This window comes from Protopterus annectens, chromosome 2.part1, assembly GCF_019279795.1.
Source record: "Protopterus annectens isolate FY-2018-M chromosome 2.part1, PAN1.0, whole genome shotgun sequence".
NCBI lineage: Eukaryota > Metazoa > Chordata > Ceratodontiformes > Protopteridae > Protopterus > Protopterus annectens.
Window position 1 is genome coordinate 1,690,885,074 of NC_056729.1, and position 25,936 is coordinate 1,690,911,009.

Below are 25,936 nucleotides of genomic sequence, written 5' to 3' on the forward strand. Positions count from 1 at the left end.
CACTAACTGTGATCTCTCTGCACAAAGATAGGCCATCTACAAACTCTGGAAACTATAGGCCCGTATGTCTCACTAGTGTGAAGCAAAACCATGGAAAGAATTATCATGGAAATGATCATTAATGATGTAGGGTACCTCCAGACACTGGATGTAGCACAGCTTGGCTTTGTCAAGGGCAGGTAATCCCTACAAAACCTGGTGGACTTCTTTGAGAAGGTCACCAAAGCAATGGACATGGCCAGAATAGTTCGCACTGCCTACTTTGACCTGGCTAACCAGGCATATCCAACAATCTGAGTAACCACAGAGGATCCTCACTAAAAGAATACAGGGTGTAAGTAAAATGTCCTGTGCAGGGCATAAATAACATGTCCTGTGCAGGACGTAAGTAAAATGTCCTGTGCAGGGCATAAGTAATATATACTGTGCAGGGCATAAATAACATGTCCTGTGCAGGGCATAAGTAACATGTCCTGTGCAAGGCGTAAATAACATATCCTGTTCAGACTGTCTCAAAACCCTATCCCTGTGTTGTGTCTCCTACAGAATGTTGAGGGGAGCTCTATGCCTGGCATACAAGGCATTGTTAGACCCCACCCTGATGGACCTCCTGAATATAAACAAAACAAACAGCAATGGAATTACCTGTTCTGAAAAGGACTACCCCTTCTCTGAACAGGGTCTATGTGAAACAGAGTTCCTACCTAAGCCAATTCAAGTGTAACTTGGACAATTGGATGGGTAACAGGAAATTCATCCTTGGCTTGGCACCTATGCTCATAGGTTTGTACTAAATTAACTGCCCTTGTGGTCCATTTAAAGCCTAGCCATTTAACCCATGTGAGAATCAAGCCCTGCACTTTGTGTCTATAAGGTAAATACCTCAACCACTATGCCAACCTCCCACTAATGGGTAGCCATAATGGAGGTGGGTGGCTTATAAATGGTTCATCTCCCCGGTCCTTTCTTGTAAATGTTTCATCTCCCAAGCAACTGCTTACACTTATCAAGGGTACCAGAACTTGTCAGAGATTTGGGATGCATGGCTAAGCTTAAAAGGGCCCTAGTGTTCGTTAGCCTAGTACAGCCATGACCTTAAGTTCTGTGCACCCAGTCAGTGTTAACATTTGGAGGTCTGCTTCAAAGAGTGGTCTGTGGGCTGAGAAGATAAGCATTATACATTGCTTCTGAATACCAACAGCCTTCACGTGGCCAATAATTACTACTTAGCTGTGCAATATTCATCCGTGAATCCCAGCATACAAGTTTTATTTTGACATTTGTTTTATTTATTTATTAATTTGTAACTGGGCAGCTGCCATTATAACCCCATTATAACAAATATGTAGGCAAGGAGAAATAGTCACAGTAGACAAATAACCAACAAGTACAAACCTATTGTATCAAATATACATAATTCATAAAGTGCACCTTAAGTACACCACCAACATTATACTCTGTATAATATTAGCAGTGGGGCAGAGAAGGTTAAGGCAATGACTGTTTAATGACTTCATACTACAGTTTTGAGTTTGATCCCCTTAGTCACTATTTGCATAGTATGCAACTCTGAGCATTCACTTAACCAGACAATGCACTTGGATCACTGGAAAAAAGTCATTTGTACCAGTAACCGTATCCACAGTCATAACAGCAATTATGAGTAGGCTATGCTTCCAAACTACACTGTTTAAGATATAGTTTGAAAAGAGAGTTTCTGTAAATTATAAACATCACAGAGACCTTTTTAGCCAAGGAAAAAAGTGCCTGATTGCTTAATGTTCCTAAGTCATTTGTGAAACTTAAATGAGGCATGTGAAGAAGACTCTGATTTGGAGGCCTTAGCCATGGTCTTAAGTCACAATTACCTCTATGGAATGTGTTACAACTCATGGGCTATACCCTCTAAATCAGTATATTATTAATTTATTTACTTTTTTGTTGACTTGGTTAGTTACACTAGACAAACAAAATTTTCAGGGGAGGTTTGAGGTGGTATTCATACTGCTTCAGATAATTTGGCCAGGACACCAGGGAGATTCTCCTGACGCTTAAATTCTGAGTAGAAGAAGCTGTGAAGATAGAGGAATCATCAGTGAAAGAGAACAGATGGTTGGAGATACTTTTGTAGAACTGAAACATAAATATTATAACTGAATTCAACAGCCAAGGATTATTGGATGAAGTTCTAATGAAAATGATGGCGGTCTTCCTCTCTAGTATAGTGGTGAGTATCCCTACCTGTCATGCAGGAGACTGGGGTTTGATTCCCTGATGGAGAGCTTGTGGCATTTCTCTTTTCCTATGATCCTATAACCCTTTTTAAATACAACCTGGATAATTGGATGGGGGACAGAAAATACACCCCTGGGATGCCACCTGTGTCCCTGCTGGACAGTGTCATCGGGTGTTGACTTGTTGGAACATGGGCTAAATTCTTGGCTAGGCTTATAAGGGCTGCAGGGCCAATAGCCTAGTAACTTCCTATGAGCATGTGATCCTGAATCTGACACCAAAATAATGCAAGTAAGTAGTGGACTGAAATGGTGGAAGAGAATAAAAAGGTGACCTTAATTAATGCTGTAAAACTTTGGAAATCTTATCCTTTGACATGTGATGTTGGTGAAGGAATGGACAAGAAAACTGACATAATGACAGTATGAAGTAGAAATTAATTAGCAAATGTCTAAAGGGACGCAAAACCAGGAATAAGATGAGGGAGGAGTCCGAATAATCATGAGTGTGATGAGGGAGGAGTCCGAATAATCATGAGTGTGATGAGGGAGGAGTCCAAATAATCATGAGTGTAATGAGGGAGGAGTCCAAGTAATCATGAGTGTGATGAGGAAGGAGTCCAAATAATCATGAGTGTGATGAGGGAGGAGTCCAAATAATCATGAGTGTGATGAGGGAGGAGTCCGAATAATCATCAGAGTGATGAGGGAGGAGTCCGAATAATCATGATTGTAGATGCCAGTGGAAAACAGGACAAAGATCCACTGTTACAAGACTGAATGCAGCAAAATATAGTGTTTGGCAAATGGCAGTAAGGCATCAGAAAAGACATCCGGTAAGACTACCTCTAAATTCAGGCAGCATCAGTGGTATGACAGGTAGCACACTCACCTTTGGTGCTGAAGGTGTAGGTTATATTCCGACACCAGCCAGGTGGATTTCTAACAGTGCAGCATAAAGGGCTACTGCACTCCTGAGTGTGTTAAAACCGAGGCCCCATTTGCTTCAGTTGGTGGTAGCTCAGGTAGATGTAAAAGATCCCACTGCATAGGTTCATATGTGTATACTAGGCTAACGACCACAAGGGCCTTTATAAACCTAGTCATGCATCAAATAAAATCTCTGACAAGCTCTGGTACCCTTGATAAGTGTAAGCAGGGTTTGGGAGATGGAATATTTACAAGCAGGGGCCTGGGAGATGAACCATTTACATGCTTCCTGTGTCCATTACAGATATAGGTGCTAAACCAGGGATGAATTTCCTGTTCCCCATCCAATCAAATGAGAGTAGTGGAAGTTCCCTGATGCCCTAGATAAATTTTCCCTAGTGGTAGAAATACCAGCTTGGGTTTCCCCTTAAAGGAATCTGCTAGCCTAACGGGACTAACCTGGTGAACAAAGAATAAATAAAAATTAAATAAATCAGTTGACAGACTTAATGTCTGAAACCTTGAAGTAAGTCCATTAGGATTTACAACTATATATATGTGACAGTCTGAGAGAATTACTAATGCTGGCTGTTTGTACAAAAACAAAACATACCTAAATCAACAGACTAAAATTACCATGGCTCAAACGATGCTCCTATCCACACTTCTGTATGCTGTTTCCATCTTCACCGACCTATCCAAAACTGAAATCACAAAACTAGACACCTGTTGCAATCAAAGTGCCAGATTTTCCAGAAATGCTCCTTACCGTTCCCACCATTGCCACTCACTACTTCAACTAAATTGGCTTGAACTTCCAAATCTCAATACCTTCCATCAACTAGTCTTCGCTCAGAAACTCCTACTATATCCTGAAAAAATACCAGCACTATCTAATTTGCTTAAATTACAAGAAAACCCCAGACCGCTATGCTCTAGTGACAAAACATTAATCAAAATAAGCAAATCCAACAACTCAGCAGGTGATTACCTATTTCCTAACTACATAGGTAAAATCTGGAACTCACTGCCCCCTGCTATTACCTCAGCAAAATAAATCATTAAATTTAAACAACTACTAAAAGAACACCTTTTTATCAAAAGACAATGCCCATGCCTTCCCCCAGATTGACCCTCTATACCTGTTTCCTTACCTCAGCAAATGCTCAATCAACCTCCTCATAGTAACTTACTTCAGCTACTAGCAGTCTTACTATGCTAACATAATCTACTAGCAGTCTTACTATGTTAACTTCCTCTACTAGCGGTCTTACTATGCTAACGTCATCTACTAGCGGTCTTACTATGCTAACTTCATCTACTAGCAGTCTTACTATGCTAACTTCATCTACTAGCAGTCTTACTATGCTAACTTCATCTACTAGCAGTCTTACTATGCTAACTTCATCTACTAGCAGTCTTACTATGCTAACTTCATCTACTAGCAGTCTTACTATGCTAACTTCAGCTACTAGCAGTCTTACTATGCTAACTTCATCTACTAGCAGTCTTTCTATGCTAACTTCATCTAGTAGCAGTCTTACTATGCTAACTTCATATACTAGCAGTCTTACTATACTAACATCATCTACTAGCAGTCTTACTATGCTAACTTCAGCTACTAGCAGTCTTACTATGCTAACTTCAGCTACTAACAGTCTTACTATGCTAACTTCATCTACTAGCAGTCTTACTATGCTAATGTCATCTACTAGCAGTCTTACTATGCTAACTTCAGCTACTAGCAGTCTTACTATGCTAACTTCAGCTACTAGCACTCTTACTATGCTAACTTCATATACTAGCAGTCTTACTATGCTAACTTCAGCTACTAGCAGTCTTACTATGCTAACGTCATCTACTAGCAGTAATACTATGCTAACCTCATCTACTAGCAGTTGTACTATGCAAACTTCATCTACTAGCAGTCTTACTATGCTAACGTCATCTACTTCTATGCTAACTTCATCTACTAGCAGTCTTACTATGCTAACGTCATCTACTAGCAGTCTTACTATGCTAACTTCATCTACTAGCAGTCTTACTATGCTAACTTCAGCTACTAGCAGTCTTACTATGCTAACGTCATCTACTAGCAGTCTTACTATGCTAACGTCATCTACTAGCAGTCTTACTATGCTAACTTCATCTACTAGCAGTCTTACTATGCTAACTTCAACTACTAGCAGTCTTACTATGCTAACTTCATCTACTAACAGTCTTACTATGCTAACTTCATCTACTAGCAGTCTTACTATGCTAACTTCATCTACTAGCAGTCTTTCGATGCTAACTTCATCTACTAGCAGTCTTACTATGCTAACTTCATATACTAGCAGTCTTACTATGCTAACATCATCTACTAGCAGTCTTACTATGCTAACTTCAGCTACTAGCAGTCTTACTATGCTAACTTCATATACTAGCAGTCTTACTATGCTAACTTCAGCTACTAGCAGTCTTACTATGCTAACTTCATCTACTAGCAGTCTTACTATGCTAACTTCATCTACTAGCAGTCTTACTATGCTAACTTCAGCTACTAGCAGTCTTACTATGCTAACTTCAGCTACTAACAGTCTTACTATGCTAACTTCATATACTAGCAGTCTTACTATGCTAACTTCAGCTACTAGCAGTCTTACTATGCTCTATACAATGTTCTTCTACTCTTTGTACTCCCTATTTTTTTCTAACACCACCATACTCAAAATACAATTTTTGGTAAATTGTGCATATTCCTTGGTAAATTATGTATATTCTCATGTAAGATATTACTGGCCAAGTAAATATTACTGAGCATACAACTAACGTGTCCTTTTACTACATTTGCATGCTAAATTTTTTTCTCTGTAAGCTAAAATGTTATTTTTGTGCTTGTTCTCTGTATATGTTAAATGACTTTGTATATGTTATGGGAACTGCCGAAAGAAGATGATGATGATGATATGTTAAATGACTTAGTTGTATATTAAACAAACTGTAGAGCTTTTCTCTCTAGGCCTCCGCTGAAAATGGACATGCATCCAGTCGGATTCTCCCGGTCAACAAATGTAAAAGAAATAAAATAAATGCTAAGCCATATGCTATCCTTTGAAAATGGCTAGAGCACTGGACTAACTTGGCAGAGTGATCCAGAGAATCCATTTGAGGAAAGAGTGAACACTGTCCTTTGATGGTATTTGTCCATTTCCTTCTACAGAAGTATCCATGGTACAGATTTGGAGCCATGGGGAGGTATGAATGTGTGTGTGGACATGCGTTTGTGCATGTCAGTACAGGGATGAATGCAGCTGAATATATATGTGTGTGTGTGTGTGTGTGCGTGTGTGTGTGTGTGTGTGTGTGTGTGTGTGTGTGTGTGTGTGTGTGTGTGTGTGTGTCTGTGTGTGTGTGTGTGTGTGTGTGTGTGTGTGTGTGTGTGTGTGTGTGTGTGTGTGTGTGTGTGTGTGTGTCTGCGTGCTGTGGGTAGAGTGCTATGCCATCACAAAGCATAGGTTGGTAGGTACAAAATTAGCAAAGACAAGTCTGATAGTGCAGTCTTCAATTCTAATAGTGCAGTCTTCAATTCTGTGGCATGCTAATGAGCCACTATTGAGGTGTTATCTGTGTAGCTTTGCCATATTACTGAATCAGATAATCTGCCCGTCATGCTAATTGACTAATCTGTCCACACACAACACATACCGGCACACACTCACACACACACACACACACACACACACACACACACACACACACACACACACACACACACACACAAACATATACTTACCTATGCCATGATTACTCAAGGGGGTGAATGCTGTTAAAAGACAGTATTCACTTTTTCATCCTAGAGAAAACTTTAATGCAACCACACTCAGGTTTGACCACAAATGCAATACTGTTTTTTTAAAAGCCAGTATTGCATTAGCCCTCAGGATCAGTTGATCACACTCCTCCAACACTTTGCAGCCGGGGCAGTTGACCATCTCACCCCATCCTAACTATGCTACTGGCATCCGTCATGATAGATTATGGGAAGTATTCGACAGATACAAAGTTGTGCGAGCTTGTTAAGTTTATAGAAGGAACTCTTAAGAATAGCAGAGGAGTACCCATACAAAATAGTTCTTCTTCTTTCAGCTTTTCCCAGTTAGAGGTTGCCAATGCAGATAACCTGTCCGTTCATGATTGGCAGTAAAGTTTTATGATGTTGAGTTGCCAGCCACTTCCACAGAAGGCACACACACACACCATGCCTAGGGCCAATTTAGAGTGTCCAATCCACCTACTTTGGGAGGAAACTGGAGCACCCAGACGAAACCTACGTGACCACAGGGAGGACATTCAGACTCTGCACAGAAGGCACCCCAGCTGAGGACTGAACCACAGAACCTCTTGCTGTGAGGCAGCAACTCTAACCGCTGCACCATCATGGCTGCCCACCAGTACAAAATATTTTGCTAAAATAAAGTAGCTATTTTGTTAAAGAAATTCATATGAAAAACATACTGAAACAAGGGGATATATGTTTGCATTACCAATGAATCTGAATCTCTGTGCCTCAGATGTTTGGTGACTTTTGCCGACCTTGCTACTTGAGAAGACTGTTGCAGGTTTCTGATAAACTATACAAAAGCTGAGACTTACATTACCATATCCATTGTTTTGGCACTTGTTTTTCTCCGCATTAATTGTGTGTTCCTGAGTTGAATAGCTGCACTTTTTGATGATTTTTACAATCTTTAGTTAGAACTGCCTTGATTCCACTTTAGTGAGAGTAGAGGGGACTGAGTCATTTTCTGGCCTGGGAATGTGTAAAGGAAAGAACAGTGTGTTGTTTTTGACTGGCCACAGGCCCTGTTTGTGTTTTTTTTTTTTTTTATCAAATCTCCACTGCTATTTAAACGTTGCAGTTGCACAATGCTTGGCTCATAACATATCAGCTCCAGGGCATTTGTCAGCCACACTACTTGAGAAGAAAAGTGTTGCTAGTTTCTGCTGAACTCTACAAAAGTTAAGAATTATATTACCATATCCACTGTTTTGATACTTGTGTCTTACACAAGCATTTAGCAACCACGTTACTCAAGAAGAGTGTTGCTGGTTTTTGCTAAACTGTACAAAAGCTAAGACTTACATTACCATATCCACTGTTTTGGCACTTGTTTTTCACTGCATTAATTGAGTGTTTCTGTTTTGAATATCTGCACTTTTTGACATTTTTTGTAGTCTTTAGTTAGAACTGTCTTGGTTCCACTTTAGTGAGAGTAGAGGGGACCTTAGTCATTTTCGGCCCAGGATTGCGTAAAGACAAAGAGTGTGCTCTTTTGTTTTTGATTGTCTACAGGGTCTAGATTGTTTTTTTTTTTCATTGAATCTCCTCTGCTGTTTAAGCGACACAGTTGCACAATGCTTGGCTCATAACACACAAGCAAGCTAAGACTTACCATATCCACTGGTTTGGCACTTGTTTTTTGCATTGTTTTTGTCACAACTGCTTTAATTGTTTCTGTGTTGAATATCTGCACTTTTTGGTCTTTTTTTCTGTATTTAATTAGAGCTGCTACTCTCCACGCAGTGGCACCTACTAGCAGTGATCTGTATAGTCACCAATATGTCGTAGTGTAATTTCCTCTTGTATCTGTGCAGACACCAATCTCTTGCAGTGTAAGTTTTCTTTAAAATACCCAAACTGTCTAGACAGATTTTTTTTAACTGCTAGAGCATCAAGTTTGCATAGCTGAGCATTGCTCATCAAGTTCCTTCTCTTATTGACCTATTCAATATTTAAATTTCACTCACTCCCTCCTAATGATCAAAAGCCATGGATATGTGCTTCCCAACTCACTATGTGGCCAGTCTGGTTGAGATGAGTATTCTAAGTTATTGTAGCAATTGGCTCATGTACACTGACAACCCATCATACCTCTCAACCTCTTACTGCAAGAAATCTGGACAAAGCAATAAATAAAAGTAGGACAAAGGCCCAAAAATAGGGACAAATTTTAAATATTGCTCGTACAAACTTAGAATGTTGATAAAATAACAGGTTGTGCATTAGCATGAATTTTCTGAAGGGTATGAAGTCTGAAACTCAAATGTACTTCATTAACTTCTAACTTCAATCTTTAATGGTTTGCCACTAATTTGCCAGAAAACCACAATTTTATCAAAAACTGACAAAATATATGAGGCAAAAATCTGTACAGTTGAGAGGTATGCCCCACTTATTCTTAAGAAAATAGATAAAGTATGGGAGAGATGTAAATACACTTTAAAGCTGGAGGCAAAACTTTCTCATACAACCAAAACTAATTCTATAGGGGTTGCCAGTGGTACTTGCACCATGCCTAGTGTACAGGGTAAAGGCCCTACACATAAAATAACTTATGCTGAGGCACTTACAGGTAACCTTCCTAAAACACTAAGATCTCCTGCACAGCACAATCACAAAAGGGTTACTCAGCCATCATGTAAACACTCTTTTAAAACACCACCCACAGCTACACATGGTGACACTTTATCCAATGCCTCTACTACTAAGCCCTTAAGGCAAACCAATGCACAGCCAAATTTCCTGGTCATTGGTGATTCTGCAGTGAGGCACTACAAAGTCCCCCTCACCAGACTGAGTAAGGAGAGAGTCATGGTTAGCCACCTTTCTGGAGCTAGGATCAGTCAAGTCACACAGGCATTCAAGTCATTGAACCACAGGTACCAGTATGACTCTGTCATAGTCCATATGGGTGTTAATGACCAGAGACATACCTCCCTTGACTATATGAAGTGAGATATGATTGAGTTCACTGATTATGTATCTTGGGCAGCTATAAGCCTAGCACCGAGCAGCATACTACCTTCTCCAAGGATGATGCCACGTTACCAACAGAAAATAATTTTTAACAATTGGCTTAGCATCTGGTGTCAGTTCAAGGGGGTACAATATTTGATGGCCTGGAAGGACATGGTTGACAGAGCATGCTGCATTGCCAGGGATGATCTGCACATATCCCCTATAGGCTTTGAGATACTGTCAAAGACGTTTTCCACCCCCACAGTGCAGTTTTTAGGCAATGTCAAACTGACAAATCCCCTGCCTTAATTGAACCTAAGAAGGAATATCCGAAGGTGGTACTACTGCTCAATGCTAAAAATCTTAACAGGAAACTCCATTCCCTGCAAGCCTTCCTCTCCTTGGAGGATGTAGACACCTGTGTAGTAACGGAGACATGGTTTAAAGTCATGGATAGTACCCTGGAAATGCAAGATTATAATGCCTTTAACACTTTTAGACCATCTAGTGAAAAGGAGGGTACTAAAAGTGGAGGAGTGTCCGTCTATATTAAAAACAACCTTATATCCAGACTAATTAAAGTGTATGACATACTGGAAGTCATACATGTACAACTCACCATAAACAGGGTCTCGTACTATATCTTTGCATCCTATAGGTTCCCTTCATGTCCCAGGAAATCAATACTGCCTGTCTCAGTGTACTAGAGTCCCTCAACATTCAACCCAACATGATATTCATGGGGGATCTCAACTCCTCCTCTATAGACTGGGAATTCTGCACCACTTCTAATGCACATGCCCAGCGATTCCTAAACTTCATTAATACCAACATCCTAGAAAAGTTGGTCCAGTCTTCTATCAGGGGTACAAACATCCTTGACCTTGTACTCAGGAACATAGGGGATCATTGTTCCTCACCCAATGTAATGGTTTCACTCATCAGACCTGACCATAATGAAGTCTTACTTAAAATAAAAATTAAATCCAGAGATCCAGTGAAACCAAAAATGTTTAGGAACTATTCCAAGGCTAACCTCTCTCTAATAAGCAACACCTTGGTTAAATTCCTAGCACCTCCAAACCCAGTAAACACCATAGCATATGTTAGGCTCTTTACAAAATTCCTATTCAACCATATTGACAGCTGTACAGAGTGAGCTGTGCCCACTTGCATTAAGAATAAGACAAACTCAAAAGACAAGCTACCCTAGTGGAATCACAATATCAACCAGTTATTAAACAAAAGAAAAAAAAATCTTGGCCAAGCATAGGAGGAACAAAGCCATACATACTAAAAGCCCCCTGACAAATCAAAGCAGGCAGCTAAGAGGGGTAATTAATACTTCAAATGCTGAATTTGAAGTATAAAATAGCTTCTCAGGCAAAGGACAACCACAAAGCTTTCTACAGCTATGTCCGTAACCTTAGGGGAAATATGCAACAATGCAGAGAGGTTTTGTTAAGGGCATCATCCACACTGAACAGGAGGCCATTGCCAACCTTTTGTTTGTCAGGTTCAGCTCAAATTTCTGCCCCCCACCTCCCAAATGTCCAAAGGAAATACTGCATACCACAATCCCCCCAACCATTACTAGGGACCAGGTCATCAATGCACTTACCAAGGCCAAAAAACACTGCATTCATGGGCCCCCATAACATCTCAGGATGCCTAATAAATAGCATGCAACATGACCTCTCTGGTCTACTTGAATCACTTTTCAGCTGGAGCCTACAATCAGGTTTTATGCCCAAGGAATGGAAGATGGCTGCAGTCATTCCCCTGCACAAAGGAGGTTCAAACACTGATCTGGGTGACTACAGGTCCATATGTCTAACTAGCCTCATATGTAAGGCCAAGGAAAGAATCATCATGGACATGATAAATGAGAACATAGGTAACTGGAAACAGTGGACCCATCACAGTTTGGCTTTGTTAAAGTAAGGTCATGCCTACAAAAAGTATACAAGGCATAACAAACCTGCCTTACGTAGAGTGTCTCAAAGCCATTTCCCTCTACTAAGTCTCCTATACTGAGGGGATGATCTATGACTGGCTTACAAGACATCAAAAAACCCCCACACTTATTAATCTCCTGCATATACATAAGTCAAACAGTTCCAGAAATACAAGGTCTAGGGATCTGAATTTTGTCTGTGAGTTAAACAGAACATTCTGGAGAGACATGTATGTGTCCTATAGACTGCCCTCCTTTGAAACAGGCTTCCCATCCATGTGACTCTGAGTGTCTATTACCCAATTTAAGTACAACCTAGGAAATTTGCACTGGGCCTGACACACATATCCCTTATGGACAGAAATAGCTTATAAATGCCTGGCCCTCAATGTCTTATTTGGATAAAGGATGTCATTAATCTGCTGGAAAAACATGGCTGGACTTAGAAAGCCCTCCCGGCTCGTTAGTCTAGGAACAATCTATGAATCTATGAATGGAAGTTGTAACACATGTAAACATTTTTCATGTGGATTACAGTTAAACAGTTATTCTTTTTTTATTTTACCTATTTTTTGACCAGGTAAGCTCACTGGATATAAATGCCCATTTACAGGGGTGACCTGGCAGCACTGTATGGTTAATTAACTTGCTAAGAATTACACAGTAGGCAAATGAAGGTGGAAGGAATCAAACCCTGCATGCTTGGCCCAGGAAGCAGCTCATAACTTTAGCCCCCTCTGCACCAACTGCTAGTTCTCAGAGTAAATGTTGTTACCTCTTTGTAGAATTTGCTTGACAAGAGTCTGATTTCCAATATGAACAGAACTGTGCATAATAGACTGATGAGACTCAAACCCTGCACCTTGGGCTTGTAAGGCAAGCACCTTAACCATTAGGTCACCCTCTTAATGCAGTGATAATCTCAGGTGTGTCATTATTACATTCACATTATTACAACAAAACTTGGAAATGGATTTAAATGAAGAAAATGATCGCAGACACTTTAATGTTGAAAATCTGAAAATACGAGTATATATTTTAGAGAATGTTTCACAGACGTGGAACAAGCAGAGAAATTAGGAGGACAAATATAATGCCAGTCTGATTACTTCAAGGCACAAAGTAATGGCTTCCTCTCGTGCTCCATGGGATAGACTGAGAAAGTTGCTTGTCTGGTCATGGAAGAGCAAAAAAAAAATGATTGCTTGTGACTGCTGTTTGCTCTTTAGTGTTTTCTCCTTTCTCCAAAGTTGTGTGAGTGTGGTTTTAGTAAACATACATTTGGTGGTATGGTGGCTAGCCTCCTCCCCCCACATAGAGGTTCAGGGAGGCTTGCTCCTCTAAAAACAAAATAAAAAAAAACTTATTTCAAGCTACCTTATTTCTTTGCATGCTATTTGCATTTTTAGGGTTGTGAGACTAATCATTTGCAAACTTTCATGTTCTATGATTTCATAGTAAAAGTAGGAGTATCCTGGGTTTGAACAGCAACACAGAAATCAGGCAGCCATAGGTTGCTGGGCATTTTAAGTATTCCATGAATGAGTGCGTGTGCATGTGTGTGTGTGTGCGTGTGTGTGTGTGTGTGTGTGTGTGTGTGTGTGTGTGTGTGTGTGTGTGTGTGTGTGTGTGCGTCTTGTGTGTGTGTGTGTGTGTGTGTGTGTGTGTGTGTGTGTGTGTGTGTGTGTGTGTGTGTGTGTGTGTGTGTGTGTGTGTGTGTGTGTGTGTGTGTGTGTGTGTGTGTGTGTGTGTGTGTGTGTGTGTGTGTGTGTATGCGCGAGTAATGGCTGCTTAGAGTTCTACCAACCAGGCTTTAATCCTTAAGGGGAAAAAATACATGCAACGGGTAGTAAATCACCAAAATCTAAGGTTGTAAGTAAAAATGGGAGCATAAAAGTATCAGCAGAAAAGAAACAATGTATGAGAATGAAGGCTTGAGAACATTAAAACACTGGTGCATGAACTGCAAGCTACCTTACTTCTTTCCATGTTATGGGCATTTTTGAGGTTGTGAGGCTAACCATTGATGCATAGTTTGAGTTGGTGGACAATGATAGACCTTTTATTTCTTCTGAGTTTTTTTCAGTATTTTAGTCTGAATATAGAATAAAAAAGACACACAGTAGTTGCCAGCTTTGGATTCTTGAATTTTCTATATATATTTTTGTTGCCAACCTCCTTAAACAGATGTCTGATATGAAATTACCAAAACTCCTGTGAGCTGCTGATTTTTCCTTTACTTCATAATGCCAAACAAGGAATTATGGAGTCACAGTAAGTCATTATTCTTAGGTTCATAGGTACATACTATGCTAATGACCACCAGGACCTTTATAAGTTTAGCCATACAACCCAACCCCATTGTTTCCCTATGTATCATGGGTGTCAGTTTAGAGGGGTATGTTAGTTAGCAGGTTGCTAATGGTTTAGTGGGAGGTATGTTAATTAGGGAATATTTATTGTCAGCCTCTGTCTATTAGAGACATGGGTGACAGAATGGGGATGAATTTTTGAGTCACCATCCAATAGTCAAGGTCATGTTTGAACAGGGTTTGGGATGAACTCCACTTCACATAGATGGGGAGCCTATTCCGCAGCATGTGGATCCTTTGAGACACATATCTGTCTCACCAGCATGTTCTATTTATGTCGCAAGTAATGTTTAAATCCTTGGATCTAGTATTTCTGGTGCTACTCATTTTTGCAGCTGCACAAAACGTCCATCGGGGCTGGATCTGAGGATGCCTTAAATGCCACGAATAGATTGTCTCTCAATAACCTGTAGGAGACTGAGTTGAGATATAAGATTTTAAGGTGATCTGTTTAGGACAGTGTCTTAATACCCTGGATTCTCTTGGTGAAGAACCTCTGCAGGCATTCCTTCTATTGCATATGCCTGGTTAGGTACATGCCAAAGGGGACATTGTACTCAATAATGTGTCTGATAAGTTCTTTGGAAATGGATGCCATACCCTTACTTATAAGTCAGGTGGCATAGAATGATTTTGTTATTACCTTCACCATGTGTTGATCAAAGGACATATTTTCCCATATCCCAAACCACTTGGTCAACTCTTAGGGTCTTATCGATGGAATATTTAACCTGAGTGGACGTTTTTCCCAAAATGCACTGCTCTTCTTGACATTGAGTTTGAATCCATGGCTTTGGCACCAGTTATTGTCTGTGTTAGACCCTCTTGCAGGGTGTTAATGTCATGGGGTAATTTATGATAGCTCCCAATTTGCAGTCATCTGGCAACATTTTGAGTCATACGCTTCTGGCATTACTTTTGACCTCTGAAAAGTAGATGTCAAACAGTAGCAGGCCCTAAATTGAGCCCTGAGGTACTCTGCTGGTGATCAGTTTCTTGGTGGGGGTGCTGTCACCAATCCTGGCTTCTTGGGTCATATCTGTGAGCAAGCTGTCAATCCAGCAAGTTCTGTAGGGATTTATGTCTAGTTCACTGACTTTGTCAAAAATACCTGAGTGAGGTATTGTATCAAATGCCTTAGCCAGGTCTAGGTAGATGGCATGCACTGTTTTCCCTTCATCCATTGCCTTGGTGACCATCTCAAAGAAGTCTGCCAGGTTAAGTAGGCATGCCTTCCTTTGACAAAACCAAACTCAGATGGGTCCAGTGACTATAGGTTACCAATGTCTTTGCTGATCATTTCTATAATAATTCATTCCTTGGCTTTGCATATTAGACTAGTCAGACTAATGGGTCTGTAGTTTCTGTGGTCAGTCATTGGTCCACCCTTGTGAAGAGGGATAACCGTTGCTTCCTCCATTCATGTGGTACATAGCCTGTTTGGAGGCTGTAGTTGAAAAGTGACTCAAGTGATTCTGATAGGCCATGTCTCAAGCTATTTAGGAGGCAACCGGGGATACTGTTTCGGCCTATCAAGGATGTGCTTTTGGCCTTAGCAAGTGCCACCATGGCCTGCTCCTTGTTAATAGTTGGGGGGGGGGGGTTGTACTAGTAAGGATTTCACAGGGAAAGGAAGGGAGCAGAGTGTAGGGGGGTGAAGTTAAAGCTGAATTAATCACGGTAGATTTCTTCTTCTGCTCAGTGAAGGCGGTACTATTTACCACCAGTGCAGCTGTGTGTTACTTTTAATGTTCCGGACATAGCTGTAAAAGGCCTTCTGGTTGTCTTTAGCCTGAAAGGCTATCTTGACCTTGTAATTGGCCTTATTGCATTTAATTAATGCTCTTACTTTCCTGTTTAGCTTAATTAGTGAGCTCTTGCCATTATGAGAGTAGTTCTTTCTGATTTTGGCCATGACATTTTTTCTTGTAGACCTTCCCTTTCACTCTTACTGGTACTCATCTGTCACTAATCACTCCTGACACTCTTCTCCACCCACTCCATCCTGCCTGTACTCTCTTCCACACTCACCATTACTCTGAACTGTTGATCCCAAGTACTTAAACTCATCCACCTTCGCCACCTCTACTCCCTGCATCCTCACCATTCCTCTATCCTCCCTCTCATTCACACACATATATTCTGTCTTAGTCCTGCTGACCTTCATTCCTCTTCTCTCTAGAGCATATCTCCACCTCTCCAGGGTCTCATCTACCTGTTCCCTACTCTCACTACAGATCACAATGTCATCTGTAAGCATCATAGTCCATGGGGACTCCTGTCTGATCTCGTCTGCCAACCTGTCCACCACCATTGCAAATAAGAAAGGGCACAGAGCTGATCCTTGATGTAATCCCACCTCCACCTTAAACGCATCCGTCACTCCCACCGCAGACCTCACCGCTGTCACACTACCCTCGTACGTATCCTGTACCACTCTTACATACTTCTCTGACACTCCCGACTTCCTCATACAATACCACAACTCTGCTCTAGGCACCCTGTCATATGCTTTCTCTAAATCCACAAAGACACAATGCAACTCCTTCTGACCTTCTCTGTACTTCTCCATCAACACTCTCAGAGCAAACATCGTATCTGTAGTGCTCTTTCCTGGCATGAAACCATACTGCTGATCATCATCTCCCTTCTTAACCTAGTTTCCACTACTCTTTTCCATAACTTCATGCTGTGACTGATCAGTTTAATCCCTCTGTAGTTACTACAGCTCTGCACATCACTCTTATTTTTAAAAATCGGTACCAAAACACTTTTTTTCCATTCCTCAGGCATCCTCTCACTTTCCAAGATTTCATTAAACAATCTAGTTAAAAACTCCACTGCCATTTCACCTAAACACCTCCATGCTTCCACAGGTATGTCATCTGGACCAACAGCCTTTCCCTTCTTCATCCTCTTCATAGCTATCCTTACTTCCTCCTTGCTAATCCACTGCACTTCACGATTCACTATCCACACATTATCCAACCTTCTCTCCCTCTCATTCTCTTCATTCATCAACCCATCAAAGTACTCTTTCCATCTGCTTAACACACTCTCCTCGCTTGTGAGTACGTTTCCCTCATTATCCTTTATCACAAGGATATTGATGTTAATAAACTCCAGGAAACATTGTGCCTGCAAGTCAGCAGTGCATATTTTCCAGTTTATAGAGAGGAAGTTGAAGTCTCCCATGAATAGAGTGTTTGGTTGGATGGTGAGTGTCTCCAGGAGGTCTTGATATCAGTTATGGGATTCTTGAGGCCTAGATGGTGACTTATAGCTTGCTAGGATATGGTAATGGACTTTATCTATGGTGATTTGCTCATGGATGAACTCCAGGGCATTATCCTGTTTAACCAGCCTAGATGTATACTTGTTGTTAATTCAGGTCGAAACTCCTCCACCTTTAGTGTCTGCCTATGTGGCTAATGGTCTGGAAGGCACTAGACCATTGCAATGCGAGAGTACTTTCTTTGGTTTTAAACCATGTCTTGGTAAAGGCACAGATGTCTATATTCTCCAGAGTAAGGAGAGCTTGTAAGGTGTAGGGCATCTTGCAAAAGCTCCTAGCATTGAGCAGTAACACCCTTTGGTTCCATTGGGTTTTATTTGCTAAGGTGGTAATTTTGTGAACTTGTCATTGCCTAAAAAAGACTCTAAAGGGGTGGGAAAAGTTTTAGCCAATATCCAGAAGCCCAGGAGGGACAGGTGCAGGCCATTCTTGTCAAAAAAAGCATCATGGTCTGTTAACTATGTCCTCCCATGCTGACAAGTATTGACCCAGCCTCCCTGGAATGACACCATAGACTAAGCCAATTGTTAAAGTCAGTTATTTTTTGTTCATACTGTGGCATCATCCTTGGTGAAAGTAGAATGCTGCTCAATGCAAGTTACATACCTGTCTGAGACACATATTCAAAGATCCATAATATTTCTTTCCATATAGCCCAGTGAGGTACATCTCAGGTCATTTATACCCACATGGATTATGATAGAATCATACTGGTACCTGTGGCATAATGACCTGAGTCCGTGCATATAATGGTGGATCCTGGTTCCAGATAAGCAACTAACTGTTATCATCTCCTTATCCAATCTGAGAGTGGAGCATCTGTGTTTCATGCAATGGAGTCCCCTAAGCCATGAGTACAGGATAACGTGTTGACTTGCCTTATGGGCATCATTCATGGCATTCTTGGAGGTCCATTGGGTGTAGGCATATGTGGTGGTAGGTGTTGCTTTTGGTGTGTGCTTTAGTGATTAGTGAGGATAGATGTTGCTGTAGGCTTAGGCGGTCTTTGAGGTTTGGGAAGATTGCTTTGTCGTGCTTCTGCATAAGATGGTCTGTGTGTGTGTGGTGGTCACTATATGTGGTTGATGTAGTGTGTGTGTTCTTGACAACCTAATTTTTAAGTGAGATTTTTGTCTCCAAGGAAATTGTATGTGTACGGGCTGTCTATGAACATGAGACAGTTGGTACATTTTCTCAGGATATCTATATCTACCAAGCTGGCTATGAAAACATTTGGAAATTGCATATCCATGTTGTCTGGGCCTGTATTACGGTAGGCTATTATGGTGTGGGGACTGGTTTATACATAGGTCTCCTAAGGTGGTCTGTAGGGTTAGGGACTAGAGTTAGCTAGTGCTAAGATATGGTATTAGTGCTGTTAGAGGCACAAGCCTAGCTGCTCTAAATGTAACTCTGTGCAGTGCCTCACTAAGTTACAGGTTACAGTCCTATTTATTAGTTATTACAGGTAAGCATTATTGTCCAAGTGTTTGTGTCTGTACAGGGCACTGCCAGCTGTCTTTGCATAGTGAACAGCTCCATGCAAATGTGCCTAATTTATAACAGAAAACACCTGAAATCCAACTCCTGAGCCCTCTGGTCAATAAACGACTACACTTTGAGTTCTTCTAGAATGCTTCCCATCTCAGACCGGACAAACAACTTCTGCCACAAGATGGATGATCTGGTCCTCTTAAAGTAAAAATACACTAAAAAGGAACCCTCAAGTGCAATGCAGCAGCAAAACAACTTTTTCCCTGGTTAGATCACCGTACAACAAGACGATTTTAATTCAAACAATTTAGAAATCAGCACTTGAGAAGATAGGAGATTTTTGCACCAGAAATACTTTAAATGCTCTTTAAATGCAGCAAAAACAGTAGAGGTCAGTAAAATAATGAACTCCAAGTGCAGGAAATCAAGTAAAATAACTTATCTTTGCCTGGATGGTACTGTGTTCAGTGCAAATACTTCTCGATCACAAGTGACGATGCCAAACTTTGCTGTTCTCTGTGGAGATGTAGAAGGGCACAGGGCCATGTAAAAGCACCTAATTTATAGCAACAGAAAAGAAAATTGTAGCAATCAGTTAAATAATGAAGTGTAAGTTCAGTAAATGAAATACAATAAAGGGAATTTCAAAACAAATTAGCAGCAGCTAGACCAAAGAAATGCAAATGCTCTTTATATTGAAACAAATGCTGAAAATGTAGTAAATAGTCTGAAAATACAGCAGCAGTCTTCAGAAATAATATAATGTCCCTCTGCTCCTTCTCTCACAAGGAGCAAAATAGAAGGACCAATCCCATGGTGATTGTTGAAAAGCAGTTCCCAAGCCCTCCAGTGATTGGTAGTCTAGTGCCAGATGTTACAGATTTCAAAAGTAAGCTGGAAAGAAGGGAGTAACACTCTAAATATTGTAGTCTGCACTGAGTGAAATGATATGAAACAGAGGCTAACACAGACTTTAAGCATAGCTTTCAACCTCTCAGCAGAAGAAATCTGGGCAAAGCCAAAAATAATGGGGGACAAAGGTCCAAACAGAGGGAGCCTTAGAAAGATGCTAGAATAAAATGTTTTGTGTTAGAATACATTTTCTGAAGGATGTGAAGTCTAAACAAAAATGGCTGTCATTATTTATTGATTTCAGTCCTCAGTGATTTGCTAGAAAACCACAAATTTATGAGGACTAGATCAAAGATATAGGTTCATAGGTAGGTACTAGGCTATCTGTCCGAAGGCATTTATAAGCCTAGCCGGAATGTTTTGACTTTCGCTGCCCCCTTAGATTAGTTCCCTGTGCCTCTGTACAGCAGAGCCATTGAAGTGATCCCTGGGGTAAACTTTCTGTTTCCCATCCTATCGTCAAGGTTTCTCTTGAAGAGCGTTAGCAAGGAGCTCTGCCTAATGTAAATTGGAATCTTGTTCCAGAGCATGAAAAGTCTCTGGGACAGGAATATATCCCTCTAGCACGTCCTATTTATTGTTGTGGTGAGGTTTAGATCCCTGGAGCGTGTGAATCGAGGGGATATGATTTTATTTAGGTGGAGCATGTCCATCAGTTCTGGGTTGGACATGGCCTTGTATGTCAAGCAGAGATCACCTCTGAGTAGGCGGTATGCAACTGATTACAGCTGGAGTTTCTTCATTCGATCTGCACAGGGCATCTGCTTGAGGCCAGTGATCCTCTTGGTGAGGTACTTCTGTGGTCTTTCCAGTTGTTGCAGGTGTCTTGTAAGGTACATCCCAAATAGGGCATTGTACTCTATGATGGGTCTGATGAGTGATGCGTAGAGGCACCCAATGACCTCTTTCGATCTGGATGCAAACCCTTTTGTGATTAGGTGGGCCACATAGAAGGATTTTCTAACCACTTTAGCAATGTGATTATCAAAGGAGAGGTTTTTATCTACTTGTTCCACAGATCCCTTATTACGTCTTCCGTATTTAGGGGGCTACCACCTATGTGGTAGTTTGTGGGCACTTTGTTTTTTCCAAAGGGGATGACTATGCACTTTTTGGCATTTAACTTGAGGCCATGGTTTTGACACCAGGTACCTGTCTCAGTGAGACCCTTTTGGAGGATGTCTGTGTCAGCCGGAGAGTCAATTATAGTCCCTAGTTTGCAGTTGTCTGTGAACTTGGTCAGCCATAGTCCTCCTGTGCTTGTCTGTACCTCTGAGAAGTATATGCCGAACAGGAGGGGTCTTAGGGCTAAGCCCTGGGAAACGCCACTTGTAACTGGTTTAGAGACAGACCTAGCTCTCGCAACTCTTACCATGTGGGTTCTGTCCATGAGCAGTTGGCAACCCATCTTATGATGTAGGGGTTTATGTTCAGGCTGGTGAGCTTGTCTATAATACCTGAGTAGGGAATGGTGTTGAAGGCCTTTGCGAGGTCTAGGTAGGCTGTGTGGACCACCTTTCCCTTGTCTATAGCCTTGGTAACTGTCTCAAAGAAGTCCACCAGGTTTAGAAGGCATGATCTGCCCTTAACAAAGCCGAACTGGGTAGGGTCCAGTGTTTGGAGGTTCCCAATGTCTCTAGTAATGAGATCCATGATGATGCACTCCATAGCTTTGCAGACCAAGCTAGTCAGGCTTATAGGGCAATAGTTCCCGGGGTCCATTGTGGCTCCACCTTTGTGGAGCAGAATAACTGTTGCTGTGCACCACTCTGTGGGCACGTAGCCTGTGGAGAGGCAGAGTTTAGACAGTCTGTTTAGGTGAGGGGTTAGTTAATCTTTGAGCTCGTGTAGGACACAGCCTGGGACATCGTCCGGTCCCATTGAAGCTGTGTTTTTGGCTTTGGAGAGGGCTGTTTTAACCTGAGTGTCTGTGATTTCAGGGGCACTACATTCTTCTGGTATAGTTATGGGCCCTTTTGGGGATGAGAGGGGGGGTGAAGTTTGCACTGAACCTGTCTGCCAGGATGTTGGTTATATCGGTCGGTTCAGTGTATTTTGTGCCATTCTGCACTAACTCCGAGCAGATCTGAGAATTGCCACTTAGATTCTTGACATAGCTAAAGAATGCCTTGTGGTTATCTTGGGAGTCCTTGGCAATTTTTCTTTTGAAGCTAGCCTTGGATGATTTTATGAGGGAATGTAGTTTCTTGCTGATACTGATCAGGGATGTCTTCCCTTCTTGGGATTTTACTATTTTCTGTACTAGTTTCCTCCTTCTATTGTATAGCTTGTTTATGGCAGGGGTCCACCAGACTGTTTTCCTTTTCTTGGAGGAGTGAGTCTTGGTTTTGTTTGGGATAGCACGATCCATGCATTTTTGTAGTTGCCCATAGAGTGCATTAGTAAAGGATTTTGCAGCTTGGACAGCATTATCCTTTAGCATGGGGGCTTTGAAACTTCCCACCTCGGTCTTAACTAACGTAAAGTTTGCTTTTGAAAAGTTTTTCACAGTGGTTTCTTTGACCAGCGGTGGTGGCAGAATGTGGATATCCATAGTGATTAGTTTATCGTCAGATCTAACCAGCAAGGGGTTGACCTCCGGTGTGGAACAACGGTCGCCCATGCTAGTGATGACCAGGTTCAATATGTTGTCACCTCTGGTGGGGGTGTTGACCAGTTGATCCAGGGCGTTTGAGTTTATAAATTCTAGGAAATGTTGGGCAAGGGAGTTTGTACTTGAGTAGTTCTCCCAGTTAATGTTTTGGTAATTGAAATCACCCAATATCAGGGTGCTTGGTAGGACCTTTATGTTTCCCAGTGTTTCCAGGAATGCGGAGTGGGGGTCCTGGGACATGGTGGGTGATCTGTAGCAAGCTATAATTTGAATAGCAGTTTTGCCCATTGTTAGTTGCACGTGGATGATCTCTGAAGCATTGTGCTGTGCCACTAACCTGGAGGTGTGGGTATCCTTGATGAATATGGATATTCCCCCGCCTTTTGTATTTTGGTCTGGGCTTTGTGGCCAAAATGTATGGTATGAGTTGTAGCCTGGTAGTGCTGGGGTGCTTTCTGGAGCCTTAAACCAGGTTTCTGTTACTGCACATATATCGATTTTCTCCATACTGAGGAGTACCTCGAGTGCGTGCATTTTGAGGTTTAGACTTCTGGCATTGAGTAGCATTACCCTCAGTTTTTTGTTATTTGTGCTATTTACGGTGGTGGGTTTGTCTTTTGAGCCTTGCCTAAAAAAGGCAGTATGGGGGCGGCAAGAGCCTTGGCTAGTATTCAAAAGCCTAAGGGTGACAGGTGCAAGCCATCTCTAGAGAAGCAGTGTGGCTTGTCGAGCATGTCATGCCAGGTTAACAGACACTGGATCCCCTTTGAATGACACCAGAAGCTTAGCCAATTGTTGAAATTGATCATTTTTTCTCGATACCGTGGTATCATTCTTGGTGAGGGCAGGATGATACTCAGGGTCAGGGTCATACCGGTCTGGGCTACGTAATCCGAGAGCTCCTCCATGTCTCTTTTCATGTAGTCCAGGGAGGTATGGCTCAGGTCATTCACACCAACATCGACAATGACAGAGTCATATTTGTACTTGTTCTGGAGTGACCTGAATGCTTGTGTTATGTGGCAGATCCTGGCACTTGACAGGCAGCTAACAGTAACCTTCTCTTTGTTCAGCCTAGTGAGTGGGACGTCAGTGTGCCTGACTATAGAGTCACCTATTATTAGTGTGTTGGGTATGTTATTTTGCTTTAAGGGCTGTGATTGCATGGCACACTGGTTTTGTGAAGTATGTGTTTCATGGTTTGTGTTGGGGGGGTGGAAGTTGCTTGGATGTCTGCTTTGGAGGTCTTTGTTGCTTTTGCAGATTTTTATTTAGAGCCTCTGAGTATGATTTTGTGTATTTATGCGTGTTGTGTGCTGGTTTCATAGGTCTATGTGAGACTGGTGGTGTGATGCAAGTAATTCCCTTCTCCTCTTGACTGCCTGGTCCAGTCTTGGGTTGAGAGAGCTTAGCCTCCAGTTTGGCTGTATAATTGCATCTCTCGCATGTATTAGTGTTTGGTGGAAGGAGGAGACGGTTGTCTGTGTATATGAGGCAATTGTAATATTGTCTCAAAATGCCCAGATTCACCAGATGGACCGGAGAGTACACCTGAAACTGCCCTTTGGACATGCCTGGATAGGTACAGTGAACTGTTTTACTGATTGGCTGGTAGGGTCGAATAGAGAGCCTTGTCCTTCTCTACAGTATAGGGGGGTCTAGTGCTAAGGTTTATTGGTGCTTGCTATGAGTTTTGAGCAAGTGCCGGGATGAAAAGTGAATGGTTTGAGTGCTTAAGTTGAAAGTTTGTCTAGTTCCAAGGGAAAAATTGAAGAGTAGACTTTGTGGAGCTGGGAATAGTTATACCCTAGCTAAACAGTGCTGCCCGGCTCGCAAAACCACGCAAAATTAGGGTTTTATAGCAGAGAAATGAAAGAGATAGAAATTAGACCAAAATGGCCAATAAACTACTAATTTCTGGGCTGAAACCACACCTCCAGGGACAGATGGCTGCTCAAAGCTCCCTCTCTCATAGTGAACAGAGAAACTTCCTTCTATCCAAGTAAGGTATGGGCAAACACAGAAACATGTAACACAGCCCTGAATTCAGCACTAACCTGAAAACTGGACTATACTAGCTTAGAAAGGCAGGAAAACAAGTATATTTTTTTGTTTGTTTGTTTTCAGAAAATAAAACAGATACAATCAAAAAAACACTTTAAATCCATAGAAATGGCTATCACACTTGAGTGTGTAGCCTACAACAGTTAAACAGGTAATTTAAACACAAAAATGACTGTTAAAGTGCAGGCAGTAAAATAAGTACAATATGTAGCTGAAACAAGCTTTTTAAATCACAGAAACTCTAGAAAATTGACGTTTTAGGCACAATTAGCTAAAGGCAGCAAGAAAATGCAGAAAAATGATACTTAATCACACCATGTGAGGTAAAAATGTGGACAGTCTGCAAAAATCTGGACAGTTGAGATGTATAGCTTTAAGAATCCAAGGGAAATGCATTTGCCATTAGATCTTTAAGTGCCCAGTAGAGTGAGTACATGAGACAAGATGGGGAAAGACTTCTAAAGCTAAATTACTGTAGGGGTTGGCAATTCAAAAGCCACCAAGTTTAAAATGTACCAAAAGAAACTGGTCGATATGAAAAACTTCAGGCTTTCAGGTTTCTCAAAGCAGTAACTAAATAGGTTCATAGGTTCATAGGAGATTACCAGGCTAATGGATTTATGTTCCCTTACAAGCCTAGACAATGTAACCCAATTTTATCCAATATATGGCTGCTAGGGGCAAGAGGATGTCATGGATTTGTGCTTGTGCATTCAGTATCTTACAGATTGCCCCTGTCCATAAGGGACATAGGACAACCCCAGGTGAGTATTTGTGATTCCTCATCCATTGATCCAAATTGTGTTTGAAGAGGGTCAGGGAAGGGCTCTGCTTAATGTGAATAGGAAGCTTGTTCCAAAGAAGGGGCAATCTCTGAGACCTATATCTGTCTCTCTATCATGTTTTGTTTTAGTCACTAAGTTTAGATCCCTAGATTGGGTGACCAGATCTAAGGATCTAAACTTAGTTTAAGATTAAAATGCTAAAACAGAACAAACACTGAAGAAGAAAAATCTAAATGGCTAAAACATAAGTGCCGACACAGAAAGAAAATACAATTATCTCACTTTCTTATTTTCTGTTTTTAAAACTCCATCAGGGAGCCAAATAATTGTTTGCTTGCAAATGTAGCCCAAGCTGTGTTGAAAGACTTGACAACTTGTACTTCTCGATAACTTATATAAAATATACAACAAAGCAGCATGCTGGGAGAAGTAAACCGGGAGATTAAGTATTTGAAAGTGGGGTTATTGTTAGAAGAAGTAGATTAAGAACCCCGTTCA

General features: G+C 41.3%; 1 protein-coding gene across 2 annotated transcripts in view; it reads left to right on the forward strand.

Moving 5' to 3' along the window:
• The window catches only part of PIK3CD (phosphatidylinositol-4,5-bisphosphate 3-kinase catalytic subunit delta), a 912,023-nt gene that overhangs the window by 718,880 nt on the left and 167,207 nt on the right, over positions 1-25,936 (forward strand). The gene's annotated exons all lie outside the window — the stretch shown is intronic.